Source organism: Acomys russatus, chromosome 17 (assembly GCF_903995435.1).
Source record: "Acomys russatus chromosome 17, mAcoRus1.1, whole genome shotgun sequence".
NCBI classification, from domain to species: Eukaryota; Metazoa; Chordata; class Mammalia; order Rodentia; family Muridae; genus Acomys; species Acomys russatus.
The window spans coordinates 30408615-30426521 of record NC_067153.1 but is presented as its reverse complement, the minus strand read 5'-3'; positions in this window follow the sequence as shown (position 1 = coordinate 30426521).

The following is a 17907-nucleotide window of genomic DNA, read 5'->3' as shown; positions in this document are numbered from 1 at the left end:
TTATCCCATACCTTGTATCCTCCCATTCCTTCTTCCCTCCCACTTTCACCCTATTCCCCTCCCCTATGTCTGTGACCGAGGGGGACCTCCTCCCCCACTATAAGATCATATGCTCTCAAGTCTCATCTTGGTAGCCTTCTTTTCCTTTCTCTGAGTGCCACCAGGTCTACCCACCAAGGGGAAGTGGTCAAATATGGGGCACCATAGTTCATGTCAGAGTGAGTCCCCACTCTCCACTCAACTGTGGAGAATGTCCCTCCATTGGCTAGATCTGAGTAGGAGTTCTATGTTTACTGCATGTATTGTCTTGGTTGGTACAGTATTTTGAGCAGAACCCCTGGGCCTGGATCGGCCCACCATGATGTTCTTCTTGTAGGTTTCTAGGACCCTCTGGATCTGTCTATTTCCCCATTCTCCCATACTTCTCTGACCTAGAGTCCCGATAGGATGTCCTCACATCTGTCCCAATCTCCTGGTAAGTGAAGACTTCAAGAATTTGTCTTAAGAAACCAAAAAAAGAGGAGGGGGAGGGAAAGAAATGGCTATATATATTTGTATATATTTAGTGCATATGGTTGTAGTTTGAAAGTAGAATTCATTTGAAGAAACTCTGGACTCATTTCACAAAGAAAGACTGGTATCTTTTAGAGATGCTCATATTAAAAATAATTCAAATATCATTTGACCACTATTTGAGAGACTCCATAGACAAGGTGAAATAACAGTTTCAATTGGAAGGTCTAAATGGAATAATATTTACACAGATGTTCAGTTTCACATGCCTGATACAAGCAAGTTACCTCCCATATGATCAACTCTGTGTTGTTCCCCAGATGAGAAGGAGGTCTCCATGGAGTCACTCCAAGGAATTGTTCATATAATAATGGTCAACATTCCTCAGGAGCTACTCAATGAATGCCTCTGAGGCTCTAGTAGTTTTTAAATTTTTTTCAATATCTGTACATGACTCAGTTCCCAAGTTTTAATGCATGTCATTATTGCCTGGAATTTAAACAAGAATCCTTTTTTTCATTGTCATATTAGGTTGCTGTCTATTTGTTTGTGATATATGTATATTTGTTTGTTTAGAAACAAAGTCTTTTATGTGCCTTGGGTGGGCTCAAACTCACAGTCTTCCTGCCCCATCCTCCTAAGTATTAAGATTATAGACATGAGTCAAAGCCCTTGGCCCAACTCATGGCAATTTTGTCCCTCAAGGGACATCAGTGGAATCTGGTGACATGTTTTAGTGAAGGTAAAAGGTGAGGTCCCACAGGATTGTTGTCAGTAGAAGCCCCAAATGTTATTAAATACCCCAACAATGTACCAACTATTGTTCTACAACAGAATCCCATGCATACTGATCACCCAGGAACCACATCGTTTCATTGTCATCCTGTCTCCTTTATGTTCCTCTATGACTTTCTCAGCGGGCTTCAGAAAGCAAGTCCTCCTCCTCCTCCTTTGCCGCCTCCTTCTCCTCCTGCTTGTCCTCCTGCTCATCCTCCTCCTCCTCCTCCTCTTCTTTCTTCTATTTTTCTCTCCTTGTACAGCACCTGGTCTTTGGAAACTCAATGCCCTTTTTGGAAGTAAATGCATTTTCAAATGGTAATTTGTTTCCAGCAATCGTTCTATATTCAGCTACTTTAATTTTTACTGTAAAAGTGACTTTTTCTTCTCTGGTTTCTACATTGGCCAGGAGCCATGCAAACCATAGTGTCCATGCTTTTGCCCACACCACTGACTGACGTTCAAGTTCATTCCTATGCTACCCTCAAAACAACAATATGAATTCCTAGCCATGGTAGGAAAGGATGACAAAAATAGGCTGCTTAAAAACCGAGCACTTTTGCACAGAAAAACAGCCGCTGGCACCTTCCTGTGAGTAACAGAAGTTTCTATTTTAAAAGAAAGGCAGTCAAACAAGAAGCAACTTTATCACAATGATGCTTTCCCAGATTTCTTGGCCACCACCACACACCAGCCCGCATCAGACTGTTGGTGTTTCATGACAGACTCCCATTCCAGTGATGATTCAGAGATGCCTTGAGCAAAGATTTCCACAAGAACTCACCCTTTTAAAGAGAAAAGTACAGGCAGTGAAGGCCCAAGTCTGTCCCTCATGCCTGCAGCAGTTCACACCCTGGCAAATAGTAAAGTGTGTGAGTGATGAGTCTTGCCAAAAGGCCTAGCCATTCAGACATTCTCCATCTTTTTTCTCTCAATGCACATTCGCTTGCCTTTGATGTCCTTGTCTCCCAAAACTTTCATGAACTTATGACAGAGACTAGGATTCTAAATTTAATCATCTTTTTCTTTCATCTTTATCCTTATCTTTTCTTTGGTTTTTGAGTGTTCTGTGTGGGTTTTGGAAGACTTTCCTTTTTTATTATTTTTATTTTATTGATTGATTGAATGGATTGATTGATGACTTCCAACTTTAAAAAGTCCTACTACATCGTTTTGACTTCCAGGTATTAAATTGTTGAGATTTCTTAGTTTGTATTTTTGCAGAGTTGAAGGTTCTGTCACCATCTGTTGCTGACAGGATTTAAGAAACAATGCTAAGCCATTAGGAATAGATCAGCACGGTACATATGAAAGAAGCAGAAGGGAAGGTGGAATTTGTGGACTGAACAGAAAACATGGTCATTCTTGGACACCATTTAGGCTTTAGACCCTGAAACCAAGCCAGAACAAAAGACGCTGAGCAAGGACAAGTCCGCACAGAGAAACAGGGATGTTGAAAAGCAGGAGGCAGCCTTTAGCATCTCCTTCCTCAGCAGCAGAGGCCTGCCTGTCCCAATACAAAGAGCAGCCGTGCACTGCCTGCACAGAGTCCCCAGTGTGTCTCTGAACCTTAGTTCTGGAGACATGGTGCCGAATATAGAGCCAGGACCAAAGATCTTGATCCTCTAGGGAGCATCCCAACACAGTAGCCAGCATGTTCTTTACATCTACTGTTTATGACTTCAAACCAGTGCTCTCAGGACAGGATCCCAAACTTTGGATGATTCACTTAAGCAGCAAAGCCTCAACACCCTGGGTAATATTCTCATTGGCAGCATGTATTTATGTTTATCTGCATATATGTCTGTGAGTATATGCTTCATGTGTGCAGGTGTGCCCATACAGGCCAGAAAAGGGCATCGGATCCTCTGGAGCTGGAATTATAAATGGGTGTTTAGGACTGAACTCTGATCCTAACTGCTGAGACATCTCATGAGCCCATTGCTCCCTTTATTAAGCAACTTTCATTGGCAAGAGGCTCTATATGCCATCCTCAAGATAACCCAATAGGAAGAATAATGACATTTACAAGGAACTTGTGGGTGTCAAGATCTGTTCCATGCTCATCTTGTACCTCAGTAGATAAAACAGCACCAGAGAGGAAGTGCATCATTTAGTGAGAAAACTGAGAAACAGAATTCCTCAATGATGTTACCATTTCACAAGTTCTCTCTCTTCTCCCATATATATGTAAAATATATAAATATATGTAAACATTTAATGCAAATACATAATATATAATATATACTATATTAATATAAATATTTATTTTAAATATGTATAAAACATATGTATATATATGCTTTTTTGAGAAAATATCTTCTTATAAGTTCTAGGCTGCTATCAGAGGTTTGATTCTCCTTTCTTGACCGCTTGAGTGCTGGGGTTATAGACCTGCATGCACCACCATGTCCAGCTTAGGAATAGCTTTATTATTGAAAGTGTAATTCATGTGCTATAAAATCCATCCTTTTAAAGTATACAATTTCATGATTTTTAGTGTATTCAGAGTGGTGCGCCTAACGTCTCAATCAATTTTACAACACTGCATCATAACTAAAAGCAAGCCCATATTCATTAGTTTCTGTGTTCCTTCCTAGGCCTGTGCAGTCACTACTCTGCCTTCTATCTCTCTAGACTTGGCTTTTTCTGAGATTCTATATAAACAAACTCATATAACCTGTGGTCTTTGTGACAATATCTTTTACTTAGTGTTTTCAAGGGTTACTCATAGCTCATATTAAAACTTTGTTTCTTTTTTTTGCCAAACAGGTTACAAATCCTGACCATTCTACTGTGCTTCTGTGTGACATTTAAATCATCATTTTATACATGAGAAAACAAAGATGGTGCCAAAACAAAATAATATATTTTCCCAAGGTCTCACAGTCAGCCAAAGGTAGATGTAGAAGCTTCTGTCCCCAGATCCACTCTAGTCCTAGTGAATTGTTTCCAACATGTATTTCCTTAGAGAAGTGACACACACCAGGGAAATCAGCCTCAAGGGTCCTACTATCTTTCTTTTTATTTCCATGTATGTCAACAAATTACTTAGTAAGGGACTGAGCTCAGAAGTAATTTGTATGACTTTATGTAAAGGACCTCATCATCAACACTTTATTTTCCTCTCTTAAGGGAGAATAATGACATCTACACCTTAGAATGAGGGGACACTACATATGACCTGCATTGGCCAGCTAGCTACTCTGTAAAGACTTCATCAATGCATCAATGACACCATTTTGCAAGGATCAGGGCTCGAAGCTGATCCAGAACAATAAAAAGGGTTTAACTAAAGGAAGAAAGAATAAAGTGACAAAATTATGTGTGTGACAGAATGCCATGGGTGTCCTCATCATGCCCCTGTCTCTAGGAGAGTCAGCACCATGGAACATTTGAAAGTACAATTTAATCTGTACACATATCTGCATAGAACACCAAGGGAATATGGTACTTGTCCCTTCCTTTTGTTCACCCATGAGCACCCCATCAGTAATCTGTTTGTTTCTTTCCCTAAATTATTTGATGTAAAACAAATGAGAAACTTTTGGTAGAGGTGGAGACTTCAGTGCATTTCCTGGGAAGTTTAAATAGGCTAAAGTGGTACCCTCAATACAAGCATGCCAATTACATATTCTACCAGATTTATTTCTGCGTTCCTCTTCATGCAATTAGAGAAGATAAGCATTAGGTTCAGGATTCACAGTAGGTTTCTGCATTTTGAAATCAAGTCATTTATAATTAATTGAAAAATGTCTTTCTTAAAAGTAATGCAAGCCTATTTTTAAGATCTTACTAGCAGTCCTTATATTAATTTGGAAACTGCAGATATAAAACAGGCAATAGGAAAAGACAGCAATTAAAGCATGCCCTTTTAAAAGGGGGAGCAAAAGGGGAGGATTATTCATATTACAAGGTATGAAAGGGCAAGTAATTTCAAACATCAAGTGGGCTTTTTCCCTTTTCAAATAAAGACTTTATTCATTTATTTAAGTGATGTGAGTCTATACGTAAAATAAAATGGTTCTCCTATTGTTTTTGGAAAATCCATTTGTTGTCAGTGTAAACTGAAAACAAACAAATAAGAAGCAAAGTTGTTTGTGAAGAGAGAATAGAGGGATGTGAGCAAATCTAAGTACATTTTTAGATAGTATATACCACTTGTGAAAACTGTTCATGTTGGACACAAATCATCAGTGCACCAAGGTCTGGACTCTTTATATATTAATGTAAACTGTTTATATTTTGGAAAGTGGAGGTGAGAGAAAGAACACTTTAGAAAAGGCTGCTTGGCACCATCCAAGGCTATTTAAAGACCATGCCTGCATCGATTCAAGGAATAATTCATAAGAATCTATAACAACAAACACACACACACACACACACAAAAAAAAATCCAAGTGGCTGGAGAGCTTATTCTGCATTCATAGAATTCAGGTAATAATAAACCTCATGTTGGTGACAATGGACAAAGCATGAGTGCCTGTATCCATAACTTCAGTCATTTCCTGTCTACTCTTCTTTTATCTGAGATGGGACCACAAGCAAAGTCTGCATGACAGTATCTGTGATGTGTGTCACGTTCTCTCTTCCATTTATGGGATGGGGCTACAGGACTGATTCAGGCCTAGAGGATAGTAGGGAGTAGAGTGGAAAGAAACACCTGTCCTCTTGAAATGTTTGTTTTAGGCACCACAGACTTGTATCCCAAGCACTATGCTGGAAGAACCCAGAATCAGCCAAGTACAGGGCAATCAGGGCCCTCATTGAGCACTGCACCAACAGGCAGTAAGAATCTGTTGGCCATCTTAGCTAAGTGAGCCAACTCGGCACAAGATCTTGCTGGAAGTTTGGAAACTCTCCTAACAAGCAACATCAGCCAATGCTACATGGCATAGAGAGGTGATCATAGACCATAGTTAAATCCTCTTTGTCTCTGTCATTCATTCATTCATTCAGTCAGTCAGTCAGTCATTCAGTCTGTCTGTCTGTCTGTCTGTCTGTCTGTCTGTCTCTCTGTCTCTGTCTCTCTCTCTCTCTCTCTCTCTCTCTCTCTCTCTCTGTGTGTGTGTGTGTGTGTGTGTGTGTGTGTGTGTCTTTCTCTGTCTCTATGTCTCTCTGTCTCACTCTCTGTCTTTCTCTGTCTGTCTCTCTGTTTCTCTCTATGACTCTGTCTGTCTTCTCTCTCTCTCTCTCTCTCTCTCTCTCTCTCTCTCTCTCTCTCTCTCTCTCTCTCTCTGTCTTTCTCTGTCTCTCTGTCTCTCTCTGTATCTCTGTTTCTCTCTATGTCTCTGTCTGTCTGTCTGTCTCTCTCTCTCTCTCTGTCTTTCTCTGTCTCTTTGTCTCTGTCTGTCTGTCTGTCTTTCTGTCTGTCTGTCTGTCTGTCTGTCTCTCTCTCTCTCTCTCTCTCTCTCTCTCTCTCTCTCTCTCTCTCTCTCTCTGTGGTGTGTGTGTGTGTGTGTGTGTGTGTGAATAAATACCTCTATATAACAAAAAAAGAAAATGAAACTTGGAGAGAGGTCATTTGTCCAAGAAGTCCCAGCCAGCATTCCAGTTGGAGACTCGCTATTCTATCTACGCCTTTACCACTACAGCAGTAATACCATGCTTTGCTTTGGAAACATACTGGAGACCCATTTCCACAACCTGGGGCCTGTGGATCTACTAGTAAAATAGAGATTCTATGCATCTTCCCATATCCTTCAACCAGGGTTGTCTGTATAGCACAGACATAGTCAGCCCTGGTTCATCTTCCATCTCTGGCCCCCACTGAACAACTCAAATCACAAATAGAAAAATCCTCCTGTTATTGGTCTTGCCACAAACATATTATTTGGCATAGATGCATTTGGGCACAAACAGGAAAGAAGATATAGTTGGTTCTCATATGCAAGCACTTGGTTTTGGTGGTGGGGATAAATTACATGTCACTTGAAAATGTACCTTGTATGGGCACCAGAGCCTTTACATTTCCTTTCCTCTAGACCCACATCCATCCACTTTTAGGCATATATTGGGGGTTGGTGCCTTGAAGATATTATAGAAGAAAAAAACTCATTAAGAGATACCAAGGCTAAGACTGTCTCCTGACTACGGGGGTGTAGTGGCTTTTCAAGTTAAGAAAGCTTTAAGTAGCAGAATCTCTATCTATTTCAAGATAACCTATGTTTTCTGAAATGTTAAGAATAATGATTACAAAAGAAAAATGTAAAGACAAAAGAGGTGGATGGAGGTGGATTTCGTGAGGAAGAAAGAATTCTCTTAGCTGTTCCTGTGGCTTCTAAACCGTCCACTGTGGCTCCCCCTAGCTGATAGTAACCATTCATTTTGAAGTCTGTGGGCCATGCTAAAAATCATGAGTGTCTTAATAAAAATGATCCTGGGTGAGGGGCATTGGTAACTCCAATTTGTGTGGTGCTGGTGGGTACTTTATTTGAATCATTGAGGCTGAATGAACATGTCTTCATTTCTGTGGTTCTCCTAGTTGCTGGCGTCTCGGATCTGGTCCAGATTTCTTGTTCTACTTCTTCACCTTCTATAGATCATAAATTATAGTATGACAAGAAAGCATGGAGAAACTTGCCTTTGGCTAAGGTACAGAATCCCAACCCTATGAAACCTAACCTCCAACAAACTCCCGTTTTAAGAACCCCAAGACATATGCAGAGCAAAAACATAAAAGGTATATGATAGCTGCATAAGAATCTGGCTCCTGTTATCAATCTCCATCTTCGGTGCTGAAACTCTACATGATGTGAAGGGCTCTGTCTAGGCCAAAAGGTCACTTAATTGATCATCTTGTCTTTCCTCTCTGGACCCATAGTTAGAGCACAGTAAAGTGAGTCCACAGAAAATTACACTAAAGCCACACAAACTGCAAAGAAGGCATTTGCTATTTTAGCTGGCCTCGTGTCAAGTGCAAGGCATTCTTAGAACAGAGCATAGAGAAGAGAAAGGCCCAAAATTGCCAAAGAACTGTAGAGAAACTACTCTCTCACAGGACCCATGGCTTGGTACCCTTTCCTGTTAGCAAAGATGCTTGAATCTGTTGTACCAAGGCACAATAAAAGATTTGACTTTAATCTTTTATTAGTATTTATCTTCCCAGGTATAATTGGGGGTTAGGAATAGGGTAAGAGCTTGCTCCAGAGCCAATAGTGACTGTGAAGTCACACATACTGAAGATCTGTTCCTGCTAAGGCATGCTTTCATCTGCAGCACTATTGCTGTACTGGACCCTGCTTTTCTGTCACATCTTTGGCCCCATCTGTTTCCATCTTGACCCTTGTCATACTTGTCCCATGTCTCTTCTGCCTGGAGATTTTGTGGGTTCTGTCTTAAACATAAAGAACAGGAATTTTATTCTGACCAATCTTGGGAACTTCATGTGTAACCTCCCACTCTCATGTTTTCTTTGATGGAAGGTGCATATCTATCAATCTATCCATCACTCTCTATACACACATAAAATCAAAATTTCATTGACTTCATTAATAAATATGATGTTTAGCTGGGTGTGGTGGCACATATGTTTAATCCCAGCACTGGCGAGGCAGAAGCAGGAGGATCATGTGAGTTCAAGGCCAGCCTGGTCTACAAAGTGAGTCTGATCTGCAGCCAAGGCTACACAGAGAAACACTGTCTCAAAAAACCAAAAATAGATCATAGATACATAGATAGATAAATAGATAGATAGATGTGATGTTTAGACTCAGAATGCAATGATCTGTGGGGTTTTATTTTTTTAATACCCTTAAGATAAATTTAAAGTAACTTTAATATAATATGAAATTTTTCAAAGATTAAGCCTTGAAGAGAACAGGTAGAGAGCTTTCTCCTTACACTTTACACTCCTCCTTATTTCAATCACTTTGGCCAGGATCTAAAACACTGAAAAGCGGTCTTCCCTCAGAGGCCCTCCCTCCAAAGCTGCTTTAGTCTCCTGCCTTTAGAGTATCCACTGACAGCTCACAAGAGGGAATACAAGTTAATACCTAATGTTAAGCAAAGTCAGAGTCACATACATCAATCACTTAACTAAAAGCACACTTCAAAGGAGGACACAGTCAACCAGACAGAAGCTCGGAGCAACTATTGCTCTGGCAGGTATTTGATAGAGACACTGCTTTGTCATGCTTCTAAAGAGTGTCTAAGCAGACAGCTTTTAAAGTCTAAGGTCTCACGGGGAGAAACACTTCCAATTCTAGGAGCCAGAGTGGAAAAAAGACAAAGTAGACCCGTAGTGAGAATATTGGTGCCTTTAAAAGCCCAGCTATGTTATTTAATCCTAGGTGTGAGATATGGTGCTGCTTCAGATTGTCCACAGCAGCAGACTATTTGCCTCATTCGCGCTCTGGTGGGGGCATAATTCTGGCAGCTGAGGGCTGTTTAATTCTGGGGACTTTAGAGAGGGTAGAAAAAGACCAGAGCCCTAAGAGAGGGTGTGTGGCTGTTCCTCGTGCCGGTTCCTGCTGCTGCTGTTGCTGCTGCTGCTGTTGCTGCTGCTGCTGCTGCTGCTGCTGCTGCTGCTGGCGTGGTAGTGGTTTATCAAGTGGTCATGAGAAAAGGGATGATAAAAAAAAATTGGAGATCTCCTGATGAGACAAAGATTGGACTTGCCCCAATGAACTCAATGTCTCTAGTTAGCAGTAAATAGTCTAAAAAGATCTCAGTGCCCCTTTTCCCCACTAAACTTCTGTCTCTCCTACTGGTATTGGGTTGTTGGGAGGGATTGGGGTGGAGAAAGGTGATAGATATAAGAACCTAATAAAATAGATTTTAAAAATAGCACTTACATAGACCACCCACAGCAATGATAATACCTCATAATTTCCTCATTTGTTGACAACACAGACCTTGTGCCTTTTTGGAGCTGCATCAGGTACTCCATGCCACAGCCAAGGATACAGATGTGGCATTTCTATTCATACACAGTGAATCAGCTTGGCCTGTGAACTCCTGAGATTGACAACTAGCTATCCTTGGAGTCTCAGTCCTCAGTGCACCCAACTTCTCCAAATCAAGGCACTGGTGACAAAATCCAGGCCAGAGTTGGTACCCGGCGGAGCAGAGGGTGGGGGTGGGGAATGGAAGCCAATGATGCTACTGGGGCTTTGTCCTTACCTCTTTACATGCCCCATTGTTCTATAGGCTAATGAATTCATTATTTCCTTTTCCAGGTCTTCTGAAGACTGTTTTCATCTTGAGTTAGGTTACCAAGGCAATCCTGAAGCAGAAGATGAGCAAGTGCTTTCCTCGCAGACACAGGGAAAGCTTGTGGTATTTCTGATTTGCTCCATCAGCCCCGCTTCCCATATTTAGGGTTGACCTGCCCTAGCCTGGGTTATCACGGAGGAAAAGGACACTGGACTGTGAAGGAACAAAGTAGACAATTCTCCCTCCTAAACCAAAGCAATCTACCTCAGCCTCGCAAAGCTGACCATGACACTAAAATATAGTGGCGGGGACAAACGCCAAAATACATCATTCATGAGATTTTAAAAAAGGCTCCCCAAAGGAAGTGCTCTCTCTTGAGGCTAGTTAGAATATCTACCTGTCATTGAAGGCTATGCAAGCCCCTCCTTTTGCCTATTGCCACCTGTGAGCCTGTCGTAACCGGGGAGGTTCACAGAGATTCAATCCACAAAAAAGCAGCTTGTAAAAATATAATTCAATTCTTGGCATGCGTTGCAACACTTCCTCTGTTCCAAACTTAATACTGAAGCCACCCACAGGACCGCTGTCATAGCCAAATACAGTAAGGAATCAAGTCTTCTCACAGGAGGCCCACAAGAACAGCATCCCACAGGCAGCATCAGGTAACAGTACAAACAAGGCTGTGGAGGCCCTGGAGCAGGATCGCTGTGTTTGCTTCATCATGGCAAGCCGGAGATGCTCTCCAGGCCTTCTCCAAGTACGACTCATAAATATAACTCTGTAGACCGCCGACATGGATATTCCCCGGCACTCAGAACTTGTGACTCAAGGGGAAGCATTTCTCAGTTTGCCAGCTTCACTGAAAGCCAGAACGATGACCGCAGAGAAAAAGACCTGTCATGTGATCCCTGCCTCACCCACAGTGCTCATTCACTTGCCCTGGCTATCTGCTTCCCTATATAATTTATTAACCGTTTCCAACACATTATTCTTCTCCTCTCAGCTAGACCATAAGTTAGATGAAGTCAGACACTGTCCAGCCCCAGACAGCAACTCTAGGCCACTAGGTCCAGCGTCCTCAACCAAACCTTCCATCATTTGCCTTCAAAGAGAAAGAACAATACTCCGATATGTTGCATCATTCATGCCCCAGCTCTGATTCATTTGCTCTAATTTATTTCATTTTTTGCTCCCTGAACTATTTTTCCAGCATTTTGGCATCTCAGTCTGCCTTCTTGCGGATGATCTAGCCTTGCTTCTTGTATTTAGCCTTGAACATGGGACCTTCTTGACCATGCAACGAGAGAGCTGGCTCTGAAGATAGCCACCCTGAATCTAAGCCCTGATGCCACTATTTATTAACAAAGTGACCCTAGGAAAGTTGTTTTGGTTCATCCCACCTTAGTTTTCTCAACAATAAAATGGTGTCCATAACAGCACCTATTCTCGTGAACTGAGAACATAAAATGAATTCTTAGAAAGACATCTGAATAGTGTCCAGTTGAACAATTTTTTGCCTCTTCAGTTGCCGTGTGGACATGTTAGCGTTATTGGCTGTGAGACAACTCCAGTGTAGCTCATCTTCCTGGGAGTATACAAGTGCAAGTCCTCTCCGGGTTTATGCCAAAAGGTGGAAGAGAAAGCACCCATCTCTGTTACATGGGCATCCTGTGCCCGAGACGGGGAAAGGCATTTAGTTCATTTGTCTCATCTGGTAATTGATTACTTGTAGGCTCCAGCTTATTCAAATGAAGCGTCACAGAGGTTGAGTTAAATTAAACAAAAAGGGGTTTCTTTCCCCTTTAAGATTGATTTTCTATCAAAGAAACACCCTTCGTGCGCTTCACTGGATAGTAAAACTCACCGGGAACATAGCTTTTCCTATACAGCCATTCCTGGTCTCTACACTTGCATGGACACCAACCAGGACTATTTATTTAATCAACTAATTTTTCCGTGCCATATATCCTGCCTTAGGTAGCTAACATCTGATTATTAAGACAAGACTGAAACACAGAAATTATATAACAACAACAACAACAACAACAACAATAATAATAATAGAAAGTACAAAATTAAATTAAATACTGAGTCAAGTAAATGATGACATTTAAAAATACAGTCATTCTAAAGAGACGTATGAGCTATAGTGGAGGGGATCACAGTGTTCACTCAACATTTTTTGTGTGTGTGTGCTATTTGTGTGCCAGTTTTCATGCTGAGCTCTTGGTTCAAGGGGAGGGTGTGGTTTTTCCTTCCCGTACTCCTCCATGATATTACAGTCATCTAGTTCAGAGAGCTGACTGATCCAATCCAGGCACAGTGACCTCATTTGCCTTGCCAGTTTCTGACTCTTAAAAGGCCATTGAGGTTGAGAAGAGAAGGTTGGCTTCTGAGACAGTTTCAGGCTAAAGAAAACATTAGAAAGAGACATTTCCCTTTCCTTCTGGAAATTGCCATGTACGTATGTGAAGTCCAGGACTTCTACTGCAGCTTGCTTCTCTCCACCAGATTGGAGATATGGACATATATATATATATATATATATATATATATATATATATATATATATATATATATATATATAGATAGAGAGAGAGAGAGAGAGAGAGAGAGAGAGAGAGAGAGAGAGAGAGAGAGAGAGAGAGAGAGAAGAGAAAGGTCCAAGTAGGGAAGCCGACATAGAATGAGTACAGCACATGAGAGTTTTTACAGTCTTCTGTTTTGGGGCTTGCCATTAAGTAACCCCAACTATGTCTTTATTGTTTATATTAGCTTGAGTTTTGCTTTTGTTCTTGTTACAAGAAGCTAGACACGTCCTAACTCAGAACATATGAAGACCAATGAGACAGGAACAGTGTTTATGGTGCTAATCAGCTGGCGTTAACAGACACGAAATTCCATAGCACTGCAGTTTATTAGCTAAGGACAATAAAACTATGTTCTGGGAATGAATGGAGATCAGGAATAGTTGGCAGAAGATTTAAGAACGGTAGCTTTGACAACTTCGCTTAGGCCTTGAAGATCAGTCAGTAAAGGATAGAAAGAGCGAATAATTAACACTGTGCTGGCAAATCGCTGCAGAAGTTGGGTTAATCTTCATCTCTTCATCATTTCAGTTGTTGGTTTTAGGCTATAATCCTCCTGAGTGCTGGGATAACAAATGTCCATCCACTGCCACACCCCACTCTTCTCACATCTTAAGAGAGAGGGAGGAGGAAATATCATCCTAAGGTTAAAGCAATACGTCTTTTCTTTCAGAGGGATTCCTGGGTCTGGACTGAATCTGAAAGCTTCTCTCTTGAAGGCTGCTGTTTTTCATGTCTTGAGGGTGTGACTGCCTGAAAAGTGATAGAAAACCAGGGCACGTTGCCTGCTGTGCATCTCTTGAAAGCTATGTGTACACAAGAAAACAAAATGGCTTTCTCTCTGTGATAGCATTAGAGGTTGGAAATTACCCATATTAGGTTAGGCAGGGTTCCTTGGCAGAACAGAGCCAGTAGGAAAAAAATACATGTGTATTTCACATATTTAGCTTATTAAAAGGGAACTTTTTTAATAGGCTCACACAATAAGGGCTGGGTAGTCAATAGTGTTTGTCTACATGACGGAATGGCTGAGAATAAGGCCAGAGGCCTCAGAGGTCCCAGTCTGGTGCTCAAGGCCTGGAAGATTCCTGAAGAGCCAGGGTCTGAAATCTGACATCAGTGGAGGATGTCAACAGCAGAGGCACATGCACTCAATCAAGAAGTGAAGGCAGTGCATCATCATCTTGGGATGCTATTGTGTCTGCCCTGCCTGCTGAAAGGTACCTGAGGTTGGGGCTTTCCTTCTCAGACTAGGTAACCTTCCTGAGATATTGTTTCTGGGTGCTTCTAAACCCCATCAGGCTCACAATCTAAACCAAGCATCACATTCCATATCTACCTACCCTTCCTTGCATGTTAAGATTTGTCAAAAAAATCTGGATGCCCATTAACTAGATAGGTAATTATATTATACAAGGCTTGGCTTCATTGTGTAATTACAGCACTCTACACTCAGGAAACATCAGTAGAAGTTTCTTATGGCTGTGGTTGGGAAAGTTGGTTGTGGTTCAGCTCCTCAAATTAACTTTCATAGCTTTTCAATTGTTTTAAGAATTTCATAGATGCAAACAATTAAATATATTCTTCTATATCCATTTCACTCTCTAACTTCCCCTATGATCCCCTCAACATAGCCCCTTCCAATGTTCAACTGCTTTTTTTTTTATAGCTCACTTAATCCAGTTAATGTTGCCCATACATTCATAGGTGTGGGACCATCCACTGGAACAGGGCAACCCTAGCAGGGTCCACGAAAGGGGGGTAACTCCCTCCCCCAGCATCCACTCCTCATTAATGAGTAAGTCCTAAAGATCATCAGCCCATCTCTGCTAAAATTTTAGCTGGTTTGATCTTGTGTAGATAACAGCAGCTGTATGACATCATAAGTAAAATAGCCACATCATGTTTGGAAGAAGGCATTTCACTGCACCCTTCCTCATACACCAGTTGTTAAAATCTTTCAATCTCCTCTTCCATAATACTTCCTGGGTGGGTGGGGGCATGGGGCTATGATATACATATGTCATATACAAAGTTCGTGACTAAGCACTCATTCTCTTATTTTTGATATTTGACATTTTGATCAGTTATGTGTCTCTCTGTTAATTTCTTCTCCTTGCAAAAAACAAGCCTCTTTGATGAGCCTGTAGAGCAACATAAATATTTAAAATAGTGGTTCTCAACTTGCAAGTTGTGACCCCTTTGTAGGGCAAAGGACCCTTTCATGGGGGTCTCATATCAGATGCCCTGCATATCAGATATTTACATTACAAATCATAACAGTAGCAAAATTATAGTTATGAAGTAGCAATGAAAATAATTTTATGGCTGGGGTCACCACAACTAGGAGGACCTATATTAAAGGGTCACAGCATAGAAAGGTGGAGAACCACTTATTAAGAAGATACTATGACACAGTGACCATCTAGTCAAATTACAATAGCAGATTCTACCCTAAGACCTATATCTTCTCTTGTCATGGACTTTTGGCTAGGATAACAGTAACAGTTATAAAATTCCCTTTTGGGAGTAAGCCTGAAATCTAATCAGAAATTAATTAGCAGCCTTTTCACAGTTGTCCTGCCACTGTGCCAGTGGGCATATTGTGCCTAGTAGATGGGTATTCCAACATTCAGGGTTCAACACTAGGCAAGACTCTAATGTTTTATCCCCCAAAAGCCTAAATAGCATTTTCCAGTATTATGAAAGCAGTCTAACAAATAGAAAGTATCTTGGTACTCTTAAGGTTGGTGTCCGCATGTCAGCCAAAGTGTGTGGTGTTCTCAGCTACAAGGTTTTAACAGATAATATGATGGGTAGCCAAAAGCAATGGAAGTAGCCTATGTTGTTTGGGAGATCATTAAGGAATACCTGATCAATAAGTTGAAGGGACAGATGCCATGCCTTGCATTGTGATTTTTCATTTAATAGCTTGTATAGTCTAGTAGCAAAATTACCCATGTAGAATAATTCTATCATAAGTCTTTTTAAAAAATATTTTATTTATTAATCATATATGCAGTGTTTTGCCTGCATGCACACCAGAAGAGGGCAGAAGATCTCATTATAGATGGGTTGTGAGCCACAACGTGGTTGCTGGGAATTGAGCTCAGGACCTTTGGAAGAGCAGCCAGTGCTCTTAAACTCTGACCCATCTCTCCAGCCCTCTATCGTAAGTCTTAATTGGAATATATCTACTGTGGTACTTTCTCAGTAAGCCTCTGGGAAGACCAATAAGGTCTCCAGAACTGTTTAGGAGCTCACTTTATTATGTCTGACCTGGTTGAAAAAAAAATAAGTTTAGGGATATTAAGAACATAGACTTTTGACTTAAACTGTCCTATATTCAAATCCAGGTTTTCTATCTTATCAATTGTAGTACACTTAGAAAATAATTTTGACCCCTGAATCACTCTGTAAAATATGATTGACCTAAGAATGTTTGGAGAATTAAATTTGCAAAGCAGCCAACATAAAATAGTTTCAGACTCTAGCTGTCTTTCAAAAAATTTTCTGAGCTGAAGGCATAAAGAAGACAACATTGCTCCCACAGAGACTGGATGGTAAGTGCTATTATGTGCTGGATGTGAATGTCCTTAGGCTCATGGGTCAGGGTGCTTGGTCATCAAGAGGTGGCTATGCTGAGAGGTTGGAAATCTTTGGGAGGTGGAGAGTACCTGGGTAAAGTAGGTTGCTACAAGGTGGGCCTTCAACTTTCTATGCTAGGCCCCTTTCAGTTCTACAGTGAGAATTCTCGATTTTTAAAAACACAGAAATGTTATACGAATATGCTTTTGTTTCAGTCCCAGGTGTGGGATACGGACCTGGTTCACATTGACCCCAGCCGCTGACTATGATTTTTCTCATGCTTTGACAGGGCCATGATTTTTCCAGTTGAAGACAGTTTATGTATGGAATTCCGGGGACTGTCCAAAGGGCATATAAATGTGAGAGCCCCAAGAGAGGCAGAGGCTGTTGCTCCCTTTATTGCTGTTTTCTGGAATGCTGGGTGGAGATATATCCTGATGACAAAGATCAAATTTGACCCTCAGCACTCAATGCCCTAATCAGCAAGAAGTAGTCTAATGATATCAACGCCCCCTCTCTCCTCTAACCTTCTTTCTCTCCTGCCTACTGTTGGTGAGTTGGAAGGGATAGCAGTGCTGTAGGGAGGATGATAAAAGAATCCAATAAATAGCCAAAAAGCTCAGTTACCAAGCCCTCTTTCTGCAGCTTGATCCGCAATTAGCACTGAGCAAGCAGCCTCAGTGTCCTGCATCCGTAGCGGCTTCTCACCTGTTATGATACATCCCTGTCATGGTGAGCTGCATCAAATCATGAATCAAAATAGACCCTTCCTCTCTTAAGCTGCATCTTATCAGAGCATTGGTCACAATGTTGAGGAAAGCAATAGTACAAAAGTCCAGTAAATAGCATCCCCTGCTATTCCTAATACTCTCTCTCCCTCTCTTCTTTTCATGGTTTTTGCCCCACTTACTGCGTTCTATTAACTTTGGTGCTAAGCCTCTGCAAAGCAGCCCCCTACTTCTTTCCTCCTGCCACAGACCAGGCCACTCTGATGCCAAGTGCAGCCCTTTAGCTGAATGTCTCATGATCAAGGACTTTCATGTTGGTCTCTCCTTATCCACATGATTCCGTGGAGCAATAATCCTTGTAAAATAGGGCTTTGGATATGGGGGGGTGGGGGAGTTCAGAAGGTAGAATGTTCTCAGAAGGTAGAATGTTCCTTGATCTGGAGATTATATTTATTTGATGAAACTACACTTCCTAGTCCATATGAATGCTCAGAGCCATACCTTCACCTCCTCCAGTCAATTAAAAATACCCCTGCCTTGACTGCTCACCTCCCACT